This window comes from Xyrauchen texanus, chromosome 6, assembly GCF_025860055.1.
Source record: "Xyrauchen texanus isolate HMW12.3.18 chromosome 6, RBS_HiC_50CHRs, whole genome shotgun sequence".
Lineage (NCBI taxonomy): Eukaryota > Metazoa > Chordata > Actinopteri > Cypriniformes > Catostomidae > Xyrauchen > Xyrauchen texanus.
In genome coordinates this window covers 48630409-48645620 of record NC_068281.1, presented here as the reverse complement: position 1 = coordinate 48645620, position 15212 = coordinate 48630409, and positions in this window count along the sequence as shown.

Here is a 15212-nt window from a genome sequence, read left to right as displayed (position 1 = left end):
CAGACATATGTTGATTTTAAGTGTACTGGTTTAGTATTTTCAATATAGCAGCTTTCCCTTTTTTCAGCTGGATACGGCAGTGGAGTAGGAACGGCTTTTACAGCAACATAACCTCCAGCAATTAATATGCTGTCAGAGTTAACGCTGCTTAAATGTCCCAAAGCAGCACAAGAAACAGGGTAATATGCATCTTTGAATGTAGCAGTGATGTGTTTCATTGTCTCCTGTGGCACATGTAATGAGATGCCTGTATTTAGGGAGTTCCTTTGTTGAAATCTCCCAAACTTTGCTGCCCTTGAGCAAAGCACTTAACCTCAGGCAGCCCGCCGGTCTCTTCCTCTACTTTTAGTCACTTTGTTTGGGAAGTGCCTTCTTGTTTTCTGTTGTACGTTTCAGAGATCATTTCTCACCAATTATTAATTAATTGAATCATCTGTCAAAGTACTATTTGTATAACCATAAACTAACCTTCCCAGAATGTTTCAGGAAGGCTTTGTGTTACAACCAAATAAAAACGTATACAGAGCGCTCTCTAATGGTTTTTGTCAGGTATATTCTTTTTATTCTCACTTTTCATTGTAATATTTTTGATTATTGTTTCATATATAAACAACAGTTTAAACAACGATATTTAAATAGTAAATCTGAGTTAAGTCTACTTGCATCAGTTAACTCAACTTAATTAGTTAAGGTCACTCTACTTGAACACCAAATTAATTGAACTTAAATACTCAAGTTTAGGGAGACCCCGTTACTAAATGGAATTGAGGGAACGAGTTTACTCAATCAAATGAGTGCAATTCACTTTTTAGGGTTTTTAGTGCATAATTAAAATAGGTTCCTGCAACACAATTATTTAGCATTTGGTCACTCAACTTAATTTCATTGTGTACAATATTTCTACGTTTACTGAATCCAGTTGTGTTTGGACTATGTGAATAATATTTGTTGCATCAATGTATTACTGAAACCGAGCAGGGTATTTACATTCTAGAGCATGTTTTACATTCATTTGATAGCAATTAATATTCTGTTATGTTGGGATTTAGAGGAGTTTCTGTCATGTTGAACATTTTTAAACCATCTATGGAATATGAATGAGTTATTCTTTGAGTATGGAGTATTATGTAGATTAATTTCATAATGTTGTTTTCAAAGCTTTTTATCTATTGTTTTTCAGTATCCATTTGTCATTATCTTTTTTCTAGGGCAACTCTTTATTTAACCCCCCAAACACTCAGTGTAGTTTATGATAAATAGTCTATTGTTAAACAGATTATTAATGGTAAACAGCTCACAAAGGCATGGCAGGCTGTCAGCTCATTCTGTTTGTTATTGTCTTATTTGCTCTTCTTTTAAGAAAGTAAATGAAAGTTAATTAAATATGGAACAAAACGGAGCAGCATCTCTTTAAAACGCTTGTCATTAAAATGGAGATTAGTTGAACAGGGTAACAGAACAATGTCTGATGTGAGATATTTATGGATATGTTATGTAAGCATGCCACATAATTGTGTCTGTGTGTGTCATTACCACGTCCTGTAGTGATGATGTTCCTCAGGGAGCCGCTGAATGAATCCCATTAAAAATGCAGCCGACACATTTAGAGCATACACATGCAGAGCCTTTTTAAAAATTACCTTCCACCTATGACTTACATAATGCCTGAAGAGGAAAGAAAATATACCAAGCAAAGCATATACAGTATGTACAGCATATACCATTGTATGGGGGGGGGGGGGGGTTTGTTGGTATGCGTTGCACAATAGTATCCAGCTGCAGACCCGCAGCACCACCAGTTTCAGAACCCCAGCGCCAGAACCTGAAGTGAGGGGCGGAGCTTACGTTCTAAACCGAGTAGCGCCACCTAACGTTTTGGAGAGTAGGCTACACCACCAGTTTCAGAACCTCAGCACCAGAACCTGAAGTGAGGGGCGGAGCTTATGTTCGAAACTGAGTAGCGCCACCTAACGTTTTGGAGAGTACTTTGCTTTTATTACAAACGAAACATCATACTTTATACGTATGTTATAATGATTATTTAAGGTACAGTACAATAAGCATTTTAAAACATTGATCTTGTGTAATATAATTGTATATAGTTATCCGTTTCATTGTATTATGAGAGTTACTTCCTGATCATGATGGTGAAAAAAAATGCTTGAAACTTATGGGCATTTTATATAAAATATACTTTATTTCACAAGAACATGTGCAGCATGCATTTTTCTTTATGTAAAATAAAACATGTCAAAAAACTAAAAAAGAGAGAAAATTCAGCATAATTTTAAAAGAAACAAAAATATATACAACAAATGACCAATTCGCCCCTAGGCCCATTTTATCATGACAATCCTGTATAAATTAAACTTAAAATGTATCAAATGAGGAATTCACTCTCAGGCCCATTTTGTCCTTACATTCTTGCTAAAATAACTCCATGTCATCCCTGAACACAAAATGAAATAGAAAGGGCTCTCTGGAAGCTTCTGACTGTTCCAGGAGATTGTTGCGTGCCAGTTCCTTACTGCGGTCAAGCCAGCCGCCACTTCGAAATGAGCGGTCAAACTAGCCGCACCTATATTTTGCGGTGCGCGTATACACTGGTAATTGCGGTATGACCGTCAGAACTAAAACAAGTTAATTCCTGCTAAGGCAATTTCACATAGATTCATTTATTCTGTCTGTCTGTCTGTCAGAAAGAAAGGAAGACAGAACGAAAGAAAGAAAGATTTTAGCACACCTCACAACCTGTCACTGCATGATATATTGAAGTCCAAAATAAGAACCCCCCCCAAAAACTCATATATTACCTTTTTTGTCCATACATTCAGAAAATCATAAAAATAAAAGTCCTAGTTTCCACAGACCAATTTCACCTCAGGTGGGGAGGACACCTTCTCAAGGTGTGAACTACAATGTTTCAGGACATTCTGATGTTGTCTTCCAAAATAAGAGCCCCCCCAAACTCAAATATTAGATGTTCCCCTTCTGTCGCTCTCTCCACGTTGTGTCAGAGAAGCAACACTAGGGATCTCTCTTGAGCGCCGATATCCACCTCTGATCTATGAAATAAGGCCAATGAGAGTTGGCAGCCAGTATTTGCATGTCCCGCCCCCGGACATACGGGAATTTAAGCGGCGCAAATACGGGAGTTCATTCAGAAAATTTCTTCGGAGCCGATGGTCGTGTCTGCAATTGCTGCGTGTTACACACCGAGTTCCTGTCAGTCCTCTACTGCATGCTGTTGGATTCTACGGCGCACAACAGCGGCTTTCTCCTGTTTGCACAGCTGTGCATTTCCTGCCCCTGAGCGCTTCGACAGTGCAGATTATAAAGTCTCACGAGTCCTTTTCTTTCATAAAAGAGTGATTTCCTCTAAAAGAGCAAAACACAGCAGCGTTGAAGTCCTTTTAAGGACGCGTCTTTATAAAGATGCCTTTCCGCCCCTGTGTTGTTCCTGGATGCGGTAGAGTACTCTCCGCTTCCGACGGCCACAGGTGTTGTCTCGTGTGTCTGGGTAGCGATCACACCGAGGCTGCGTTTGTGGATGGTTCATGTTCTCACTGCGAGAACAACGTTTCAACCGTAAGCAAGCCACTCCAGCCGCCCCCCGCGTCGCTCCTTCTTCCTACGTGATTGAGGACGATGCGGCTGGCGATGGAGGCGATTCGGGGATGGTAGCGGGTGCAGCTCCGCCGGGTACGCCCCCTCGGACCACCCGCGCCACGGCACGCTCATTGACTCCGTCCCGCTCGAGGCGGCGGCGACTCGCCTCACAGCCAGTCTGCCTACCCTCTTGCGATGGAAGCAGACGAGTTCGCCGCGGAATCGGAGGGCGTGGTATCTGATGCTGAGGACTCCTCTGGGCTGCCGACTTCGGGCCTGCATGCCCAGGAAGAGGCCGACGCACAGATGTCCAATATGCTTTCCCGGGCAGCTAACAGCGTGGGCTTGGATTGGAACCCTCCATTCTCCCCACAGCCATCACGGCTGGACGACTGGTTCCTGGGTGCTGGGCGCCGCTCACAGCCTTGCACCCCCCCCCCCCCCCCGGTCACGCCGATTCCCCAGGTGGATAGGGCTGTTGCGCTCCATCTATGCCCCAGAAGCCCTACCACCTGGCGGGGCCGCCCTGTACTCCCTTCCCGGACCTGTAGAGCAACATCCTCGCTGACTGCAAAGGCCTACAGCGCCACCGGATGCGCCGCTTCCGCCCTGCATTCCATGGCTCTCCTGCAGGTCCACCAAGCCAAGGCACTGCAAAACATGCACGGGGGTGGCCCTGATCCCGACACGCTGCAGGAACTGCGCTCAGCGACCGACCTCGCCCTGAGAGCGACGAAGGTCACAGCACAGGCGCTCGGGCAGGCGATGGCAACGCTGGTGGTCCAGGAACGCCAGCAATGGCTGAACTTGGTCGAGATGCGTGAAGCTGACAACACTCGCTTTCTCAACGCCCCTGTCTCCCAGTTTGGCCTCTTCGGCAACACCGTTCTCCATGGTGAAGAAGCAGACGGAGGCCATTTCCCACATTATGCCTCGCCGCAAGCCTGCCGCCACGGTCCATGCCCCGTATGCTCACCGAGGGCGTCCTCCCGCGGCCAGAAGACCTTTTGCTCCACCTTTACCCGGGCCCAGCTCTCAGCCCCGGCGTCGAAACCGCGGAAGGCTCCCAGGCGCTCCTGAGACAACGTACCCAGAGTTCAAGAAGTTAGCTCCGGAGGTGGTAAGACAGCTCCGTCCCCCGGTGGAGGGCCGGGAAGAGAATCTTGTGTTTTTTCATTTGCCGCACCCCTCAACAGGGGCTGCGGTACCCAAATTCTCAATAAAAGAGCTATTTCCTTTGTCTCTGGGTCATGTGGCCCGCAAATGCCGTTCTCACGGCACTCTACTTTCAGGCCTCAACAGTCCCGGCTCCCTGGACGCGGTGCCCCCGCCCTCAGCCCCACGACTGTTCCCCGGCTGACCGGTTCAGACGAGCCATGAGGACGCCAGCATCAGACCTCCTCCTCAGTCACGAACCTGCCCCCTGCCGGGTGCGCGGAGCAAGGTAAGTGCTTTGAGTTTATTCTCAGCACCAGAGCCTCAGTACGCTACGTTGCTTCCCGACGCCGTGTTACCTGTTCCGCACCGCTGCGAAGCCCCGCTGGGTACGTACAAAATACTCGTCCCCTTGGTGCCCCTAGCACGGAGCTTAGAGGCGTGGCTTTCACTGCCCAACCCGTCGCGCTGGCTGCACCGGACCATTCGACTCGGTTACGCAATTCAGTTTGCCAGGTCTCCGCCCCCCTTCGTGGGCGTTCATTTTTCCGCAGTGCACGACAAACATGCTCAGTCCCTGCGTGAAGAAATCGCCTCCCTTTTAATCAAGGACGCGATAGAGCCGTCCCTCCAACCGAAACGGGTTTCTACAGCTCTTTGTTGTACCCAAGAAAGGCGGCGGCTTACGACCGATCTTGGACCTGCGAGTTTTCAATCGGACCTTGTCCAAACTCCTGTTCACAATGCTCACCCAGAAACAAATTCTATCTGGCGTCTGGCATCTAGATTGGTTCGCAGCGGTAGACCTGAAGGACGCGTACTTCCACGTCTCAATTCTCCCTCGACATCGTCCCTTCCTGCGGTTCGCGTTCGACGGCCAGGCATATCAGTACAAAGTCCTCCCCTTCGGCCTGTCTCTGTCCCCTCGCGTCTTCACGAAAGTCGCAGAGGCGGCTCTTGCCCCGCTCCGAGGAGCTGGCATACACATACTCAATTACCTCGACGACTGGCTCATTCTGGCCCCCTCGCGAGAGTTACTATGCACGCACAGAGACCAGGTGCTCAAGCACCTCAGCAGTTTGGGGTTTCAGGTCAACTGGGAGAAGAGCAAGCTCACCCCGGTCCAGAGCATCTCTTTTCTCGGTTTGGAGTTAGACTCCGTCTCAATGACAGCACGTCTCTCCAACGAGCGTGCTCAGTCAGTGCTGAAATGCCTCGCTTCCTTCAAGCCAGGTGCCGTGGTCCCTCTAAAACGTTTCCAACAGCTCCTGGGGCATATGGCATCCTCCATGGCGGCCGTGCCGCTGGGGTTGATGCATATGAGACCACTTAAGCACTGGCTCCAGACTCGAGTCCCAAGACGAGCATGGCACTGCGGCACGCACAACGTGAAAGTTACCACTACCTGCCGCCAAGCCTTCAAACCCTGGACAGATTTCTGCATTCTACGGGCAGGAGTTCCCTTGCAGCAGGTGTCCTGACGCGTTCTGGTTACAACCGACGCCTCCAAACTGGGTTGGGGCGCCGTGTGCAACGGGCACGCAGACACAGGCCGGTGGAACCGAGGCCCGCTGCGCTGGCACATCAACTGCCTAGAGCTGCTGGCTGTTTTTCTTGCCCTGAAGAGGTTTCTCCCGTTAATTCGGGGCAATCACGTCCTAGTCAGGACAGGCAACACCACGGTGGTAGCCTACATAAACCGCCAAGGCAGAGTACGCTCCCTCCACATGTCACAGCTCGCCCGTTGTCTCCTCCTTTGGAGCCAGCAGCGACTCAAGTCACTGCGTGCCACTCACATCCCTGGCAACCTCAATGCGGTAGCGGACGTGCTGTCAAGACAGAGCTTGCCCGGCAGAGAGTGGAGGCTCCACCCCCGGTCGGTTCAGCTGATTTGGGACAGGTTCGGCAAGGCCAAGGTAGACCTGTTTGCCTCCCAGGAAACCTCCCGCTGCCCGCTCTGGTATGCCCTGACAGAGGCTCCCCTCGGGGCAGATGCTCTGGTGCACAGCTGGCCCGCGGGGCTGGGCAAGTACGCATTTCCCCCAGTGAGCCTTCTTGCACAGGTGCTATGCAAGGTCAGGGAGGACGAAGAGCATGTCACTCTGGTGGCCCCCTACTGACCCACCCGGACTTGGTTCTCGGACCTCACGCTCCTCACGACAGCCCCTCCCTGGCGAATTCCCCTGAGGAAGGATCTTCTTTCTCAGGGATGGGGCACGCTCTGGCACCCGCACCCAGACCTCTGGAACCTCCACGTCTGGCCCCTGGATGGGACGCGGAAGATCAAGCCGGCCTACCACCGACCCTCATAGATACTATCAACCAAACCAGAGCCCCCTCGACCAGGCATCTTTACGCCCTAAAGTGGCGTCTGTTCGCATACTAGTGTTCTTCCCGAGCCGAAGACCCACAGAAGTGCGCGGTTAGGTCAGTGCTCGTGTTTCTACAGGAGAGGCTGGAGAGGAGGCTGTCCCCCTCCACCCTCAAGGTGTATGTTGCCGCCATCGCGGCTCACCACGATACGGCAGATGGCAAGTCTCTTGGTAAGCACGACTTCATTGTCAGGTTTCTAAAAGGTGCCCGGAGGCTGACTCCCTCCCGGCCTAACCTGTTCCCCTCCTGGGATCTCTCGGTCATCCTCACGGGCCTCCAGAGACCCCCCTTCGAGCCGCTAGATTCAGCTGGACTCAGGGCCCTCTCTCTCAAGGCCGCCCTGCTGATCGCGCTCGCCTCCATCAAGAGGGTCGGGGACCTGCAAGCGTTCTCTGTTAGCGACACTTGCCTGGAGTTCGGTCCAGCAGACACTCACTTGATCCTAAGACCGCGACCGGGCTATGTGCCCAAGGTTCCTACCACACCCTTCAGGGATCAGGTAGTGAACCTGCAAGTGCTGCCCCGGGAGGAGGCAGACCCAGCCCTTTTGTTGCTGTGTCCAGTACGTGCTTTGCGTATCTATCTGGACCGCACACAGAGCACTAGACGCTCTGAGCAGCTCTTTGTCTGCTTCGGGGGACAGCGGAAAGGGAACGCTGTCTCCAAACAGAGGTTTGCCCACTGGGTTGTCGACGCCATTTCATTAGCTTATCACACCAGGGGTGTTGCGTCCTTGTGGGCACTGGCCAGGGGCATCTCCCTAGCAGACATCTGTAGAGCAGCGGGCTGGGCAACACCTAACACTTTTTCGAGATTCTACAATCTCCGAGTTGAGTCAGTATTATCCCATGTTTTCTCAGGTCCGAGCCCGTAGAACTCGGTAGCACGCTGACGATCTGACCGGGTGAATCGCTTGTGCCTAGCGCCCTTTCTCTTAACCGAGGGAAAACAGTGTGCCTCCGTTCCCAGGAGATCCCATCTTCGGGTCGCTGGTTGACTCCTCTCTAGCCCTCGTGGGTCCGCAGTTCAGCGTAGGAACTCGCCGACCCAAGCCACTGCGGGTACCTCAAGCTACCCTGTACTGGTGGAATGACCTTCCCAACTCAATCCGGGAAGCTAACTCACTCTCTATCTTCAAAAAACGGCTAAAAACACATCTTTTCCAAAAGCACTTAACCGGTCACTAAAAAAAAAAAAATAATAATAAAAAAAAAAATATTTACATTTCTTGTTGCACTTAAATGTGTTTTGTATACTATTATGATGATAGTGAAACTTTGTAATATGGGACTTTTTGTACCACTGTCTCCCTAAGATGATTCGCTGATGTTCTTCCTCTTTTGTAAGTCGCTTTGGATAAAAGCGTCTGCCAAATGAATAAATGTAAATGTAAATGTAGAGGTGCTCCACAGGTAAGGCCTCCTGTTCGGACTCCCCCTGTGTGTAATGCCACGGTACTGTCCACTCACAAGCGGACCCCCGTGTCTCCCTTAGGCAGTTACAGCTGCCTCGGTCGCCGTGCTGTTCGCTACCCCCCACGAGGTTGGGTCTACCACCGCACCAACTTTTCCACATAGGTCCTAAGTTAGGCCATCTGATGTATTTGCCAATTTTTGCCTCCCCTGCCGGGTAGGTGTGGCCTCCGCAGGGTCTTCTCTGCCCTGAAAGAAGGGCTAAGACCCCCTTCCCTCAATGCGTGTAAGGGCCCCGGCCATAGTTGCTCTATGCAAGAAACATAGAGAGAAAAGAGGCCCAGCCAGGCTGGAGTCTGATGGCTTAAATGGGGCATTGGGGAAGGGTACTTGCAGCCTGATACAGTTGGTCGTCCTGCACGTAAGAATACCTGCTCGCTCCTGTATTAGCAGTTCACGTACACGGCTCAGCACATGGCACTTTATAAGTGGACCCCTAGTGTCGCTTCTCTGACACAACGTGGAGAGAGCGACAGAAGGGGAACGTCTAGGTTACGTATGTAACCTCCGTTCCCTGATGGAGGGAACGAGACGTTGTGTCTCCCCCGCCACGTCGCTGAGCCGAGCCACTGTTGTGGCCGGACCATTTCCGGCTCCTCAGAAAAAAACCTGAATGAACTCCCGTATTTGCGCCGCTTAAATACCCGTATGTCCGGGGGCAGGACATGCAAATACTGGCTGCCAACTCTCATTGGCCTTTTTTCATAGATCAGAGGTGGATATCAGCGCTCAAGAGAGACCCCTAGTGCTGCTTCTCTGACACAATGTGGAGAGAGCAGAAGGGGAACATCTAATATTCGAGATTTGGGGGGCTCTTATTTTGGAAGACAACATCAGAATGTCCTGAAACATTGTAGTTCACACCTTGAGAAGGTGTCCTCCCCACCTGAGGTGAAATTGGTCTGTGGAAACTAGGACTTTTATTTTTAGGATTTTCTGAATGCATGGACAAAAAAGGTAATATATGAGTTTTGGGGGGGCAATTATTTTGGAATACAACATCAGAATGTCCTGAAACATTGTAGTTCACACCTTGAGAAGGTGTCCTCCCCATCTGAGGTGAAATTGGTCTGTGGAAGCTAGGACTTTTATTTTTATGATTTTCTGAATGTATGGACAAAAAAGGTAATATATGAGTTTTGGGGGGCTCTTATTTTGGAATTCAACATCAGAATGTCCTGAAACATTGTAGTTCACACCTTGAGAAGGTGTCCTCCCCATCTGAGGTGAAATTGGTCTGTGGAAACTAGGACTTTTATTTTTATGATTTTCTGAATGTGTACACAAAACATCTAATATTCGAGTTTGGGGGGCTCTTATTTTGGAACTCAACATCAGAATGTCCTGAAACATTGTAGTTCACACCTTGAGAAGGTGTCCTCCCCATCTGAGGTGAAATTGGTCTGTGGAAACTAGGACTTTTATTTTTATGATTTTCAGAATGTATGGACAAAAAAGGTAATATATGAGTTTTGGGGGGGGCTCTTATTTTGGAAGACAACATCAGAATGTCCTGAAACATTGTAGTTCACACCTTGAGAAGGTGTCCTCTCCATCTGAGGTGAAATTGGTCTGTGGAAGCAAGGACTTTTATTTTTATGATTTTCTGAATGCGTAAACAAAACATCTAATATTCGAGTTTGGGGGGCTCTTATTTTGGAATTCAACATCAGAATGTCCTGAAACATTGTAGTTCACACCTTGAGAAGGTGTCCTCCCCATCTGAGGTGAAATTGGTCTGTGGAAACTAGGACTTTTATTTTTTTGATTTTCTGAATGTATGGACAAAAAAGGTAATATATGAGTTTTTGGGGGGTTCTTATTTTGAACTTCAGTATATCATGCAGTGACAGGTTGTGAGGTGTGCTAAAATCTTTCTTTCTTTCGTTCTGTCTTCCTTTCTTTCTTTCTGACAGACAGACAGAATAAATGAATGCATGTGAAATTGCCTTAGCAGGAATTAACTTGTTTTAGTTCTGACGGTCATACCGCAATAACCAGTATATACGCGCACCACGAAATATAGGTGCGGCTAGTTTGACCGCTCATTTCGAAGCGGCGGCTGGCTTGACCGCAGTTTTTCCTTGTGGTCTTCATTCATTCGAAATGTCTCTACAAGAGATGAAAGCACCACACAATAATCTCAACGTAAAAAAAAACCTCAACTATAAGGTAACATTAACTCACAAACAATGCATATAACAGAGGAACGTGGAACAAACACTTTAACACCTTCACAAGATGTCTTCAAAACGTCACTGCAAGGCTCATTTACAACACGCAAAAATTTATCGAACCATCCGTAGAATTTTTTTTTTAATACAGTAAAGTATGACAACATATTCAAGCTTCATTAAGATGATAAAGTTATGCACAAATTAAATATTTAGCAGATAAACGCTGAACTTAATATATGCGATAATTTTTCACAACATGATGTCAAAAACGTTACACAACTCACCATGCTCTCCGCCATGCTTGTCTCATTGTCAATAACTCCGCCCCTCACTTCAGGTTCTGGCGCTGGGGTTCTGAAACTGGTGGTGCTGCGGGTCTGCAGCTGGATATGTCTCATGCGTTGTGGCGGCCTCTTCTTCGGCGCCAACAAGTTCGCCTATGGCTAAAAACGGCCATTTGTACACGACTATTAAATCACTTTATTAATAAATCACTGAAGTTATTGTTAAATGTAATACGAGAAGGGTTTCTGTGGTCTACCAGTAGAGATGTTAGCACAATTATTGCTATTATTTATAGTTATCAAAGAAAGGTGAATGCAACACGAACAGTCGTCAGCTGTGCATCACTCTAGAAGAATCAACAGCGCCATCTAACGGACTTAATCAGTTACTGCAACCTATCCATCATGTGATGGCAAATGAAGGACGTTGTAGTTACACAAATTATCCAGATACATCTAAAGGGGAGATGGGGGCTAGTTGTCACACTTTTAACTCCAGTGAATATTCCTCTGGTAGGTAAGTCCATATGCACATACATAACAAGTTTAGCTTCAAACAAGCTATTGAACATTGCCACCGTTATTTTGCAGGGGCAAGTTTTCACACTGTATATGGGGTAAGTTGTCACCATGGAACCTGCCATTAAACGGCCGAATATAGTGTTTTCATACATGTTTTCATATTGAAAATATTCACCAAAATATTAATATTTTTTCATAATTTAAGAGGGAAACCAACATGGAAAACCTGTCTGACTTTTGAACGTTAACGTACTGTGATCCAGGCACTGTGACAATCCAGCCCTGGTCTCCCCTATGTGATTCCTCTAAAACCAGACATGAATTGAACAGAAGAGAGCAGTGTTTCATTTCAACAGGACCAACACAAGACAGTCATAACTTCATTATTTATGTAATTATTTTGGAATACACAAGTAAAAAGTACAGCAGTACATTATATGTAGGCCACTGGGAGTGGGCTATAAATACCTGAATGTAGGTGTATCGTGCTGTTAGTGCATGGATTTCTTTTCAGGGGTGACAGATCTATCCAGTTTTCTTTAGTGTTATATGATATTCATTAACAATTCATCGACAGATTATGTAATCCTTGATCCAAAACCTGAGTGCATGAGTGTGTTCAGCATCTGGCAGCACATTTTACCATAACCCAAACTGTTTGCAATGGTTATCATTTCTGAACAATTACTTTTACAGTATGACCCCAGTTACACTTGAAACATTACAATTTGTAGGTAAATAAATAAATACCACTTATATACTGTAAATGTACACTGGTGGCCAAAAGTTTGGAATAATGTACAGATTTTGCTCTTATGGAAAGAAATTGGAACTTACATTCACCAAAGTACCATTCAACTGATCACAATGTATATTCAGGACATTAATAACATGAAAAATTACTATCACAATTTACATTTTTTATTTTTCTTAAACTACTTTAAAGGGTTCTCATCAAAAAATCTGCCACGTGCAGCATTGAAAGCTTTGCAGATCCTTGGCATACAAGCTATCAGTTTGTCTAAATACTCAGGTGGCATTTTACCCCACACTTCCTGTAACACTTGCCATAGATGTGACTGTCTTGTCGGGTGCTTCTCACGCACCTTACAGTCTTGCTGATCCCACAAAAGCTTGATGGGGTTAAGATCCATAACACTCTTTTCCAATTATCTGTTGTCCAATGTCTGTGTTTCTTTCCCCATTGTAACCTTTTCTTTTTGTTTTCCCACTTTTCCTTTGCAATTCTGCACATAATGCCTGCAACCCTGAGTCTTCTCTTTAATGTTGTACATGAAACTGAAGTTGAGCATGCAAAATTCAATGAAGCTGTCAGTTGAGGACATGTGAGGTGTCTAAAACCTTTAAAAATAAGCCACTAAAATATAATTTGACTCTCGATGGATGTACTGTTACATCGTCTTCGACAGCGTTAAACTTATTGGTGTTATATTTGATACCAATCTGTTCTTTGAAATTAAAATTTCCAATGATGTAGAACAGCATTCTTCCACCTCAGAAATATTGCTAAATTATGCTGTCTGTTGCTTATGCCGATAAACAAATTCATGCGTTCATGACCTCAAGTCTAGATTATTGTAACGCATCACTGGGAGGATGTCCAGCAAGTTCAATAAATAAAGTTAAATTGGTTCAAAATGCAGCAGCCAGAGTGCTGACTAGAATCAAGAAATATGATCATATTAGCCCCAATTTATCGTCATTACATTGGCTATCTGTTAAATTTTGCATTAATTAAAATGCGACGTTCAAAGATTTGAATGGTGTAGCTTCACAGTACTTAACTGAACTTCTACCATGATATATTCCATCATGTTCATCACAAATACTGGCCTGTTAATTGTTCCTAGAATATCAAAATCCACAAAAGGAGGTATACCTTTTCCTGTTTGGCTCCTAAACTATGCAGTAGTCTTTCTAACACTGGGATGGGATGCAGACACACTCACCTAGTTTAAGTCTAGACTAAAAACTCATCTATTTAACCAGGCGTACATCTAATTTATCCTTCAACTCACAATTAGGCTGCTGTAGTTAGGTCTGCCGGAACCAGAAATATTTATCATGATCTATAACTCTGCAAAAAAATGTATGGCATCTACGTCAATATTATTTTATTTCTTTCCCTGTCTCAACCTTAGGATTCATATCCTGAGGTTACCAGAGTCGGCCAGATCCAGCTCCATTCCTGCATGGTGTCGGACTCCACTGCTATGTGTCTTTGAGTGATGATGACTAAATGCAGCCGGTGCCAGCCAGACATCACTTCAGTCTATTACGATGGACTTCAGGGGATGAACTGATGCCAACTCCAACCATAAGATAGGGGATCCTCCATATGCCACTACCTGAACCTTGAACTTAAGATGGACCTCTCAGAAATTACCTGCCTGTTGAACTGCGATGCACCTCACTGATATCTGCCTGCAGCACCTTAGTCTATTTAAGACATTAAGACATTAGTAAGACATTAGTCATTAATCTTACAGTTCATACAAAATCTTTGTTTAAACACTGTTTAACACTTAATTAGTTTATTAATTTTAAACCATGACTTGCACTGCACACAAATAACTAATACTGGCATTATATTCATGATGTTAGCCAGAGGGGAACTGGCCCCCACAGTGAGTTTGGTTTCTCCCAAGGTTATTTTTCTCCATTAATCAACATCTTATGGAGTTTTGTGTTCCTTACCACAGTCACCTTCGGCTTGCTCACTGGGGTTATAAATACAATTATTATTTAATTATTTATTTTAATACAAAATGTGGAGACACAATTAATTTACAATGAAGACTCTAAGATATTACAGTTTTATTGTTATTTCATGTTAATGCATGATTTTCTGTAAAGCTGCTTTGAAACGATGAGTGTTGTGAAAAGCGCTATATAAATAAAGATTACTTGACTTGGCTTATTATTATTATTATTATTGCAGTATAAAGAATGTGTGCCTCATTTTATTCAGAAAAAGTCTTGTTGATTTAATTGACAGTACAGTTAACACTAAATGTTACTGTAAAATAAAAAAATAAAAATGGTTAAATATAAACAAGCTCACCTCAAAAGTCACTTATAATTCTGGACATAAGTTATTAAATAACACATTTGTTTGATGAATACAAATAAGTCTTGACTAAAATGCACATTTAAATCTACTGTAGCTTTATGCTGAACAATATTACCATACAGTTAACTTTAAAGAGGTCACATCAGTTCATATCAGGAATCTATTTTCCCTTGATATTTTGTGATGAGTTTGATGTACAACATACTGTAACTTTCAGAACTCAAAACTTCCTCTACAGTGAAAAAAAGATAATTTATTGAAACTGGGCTTCACGACCACATGCAGTACATTTACATCTCAATGACACCTAGGGTCTGTTCCAAAACCTTGTAATCGTCCTCCGGAGGCAGCCGTTTAAGTCATCACAGGAGCGCTCCTGACTTGAAAGCTGTTCCAAAAGGTAGATCTATTAATTATGCTGCCTCTTAACATATCTCGTTCAGACACATTCTAAGGTAGCATGTGATGTATCCTTGCCCGGTTAGGTGATCCCAGAATGCACCATGATGAAAAATAAATCCAAGAT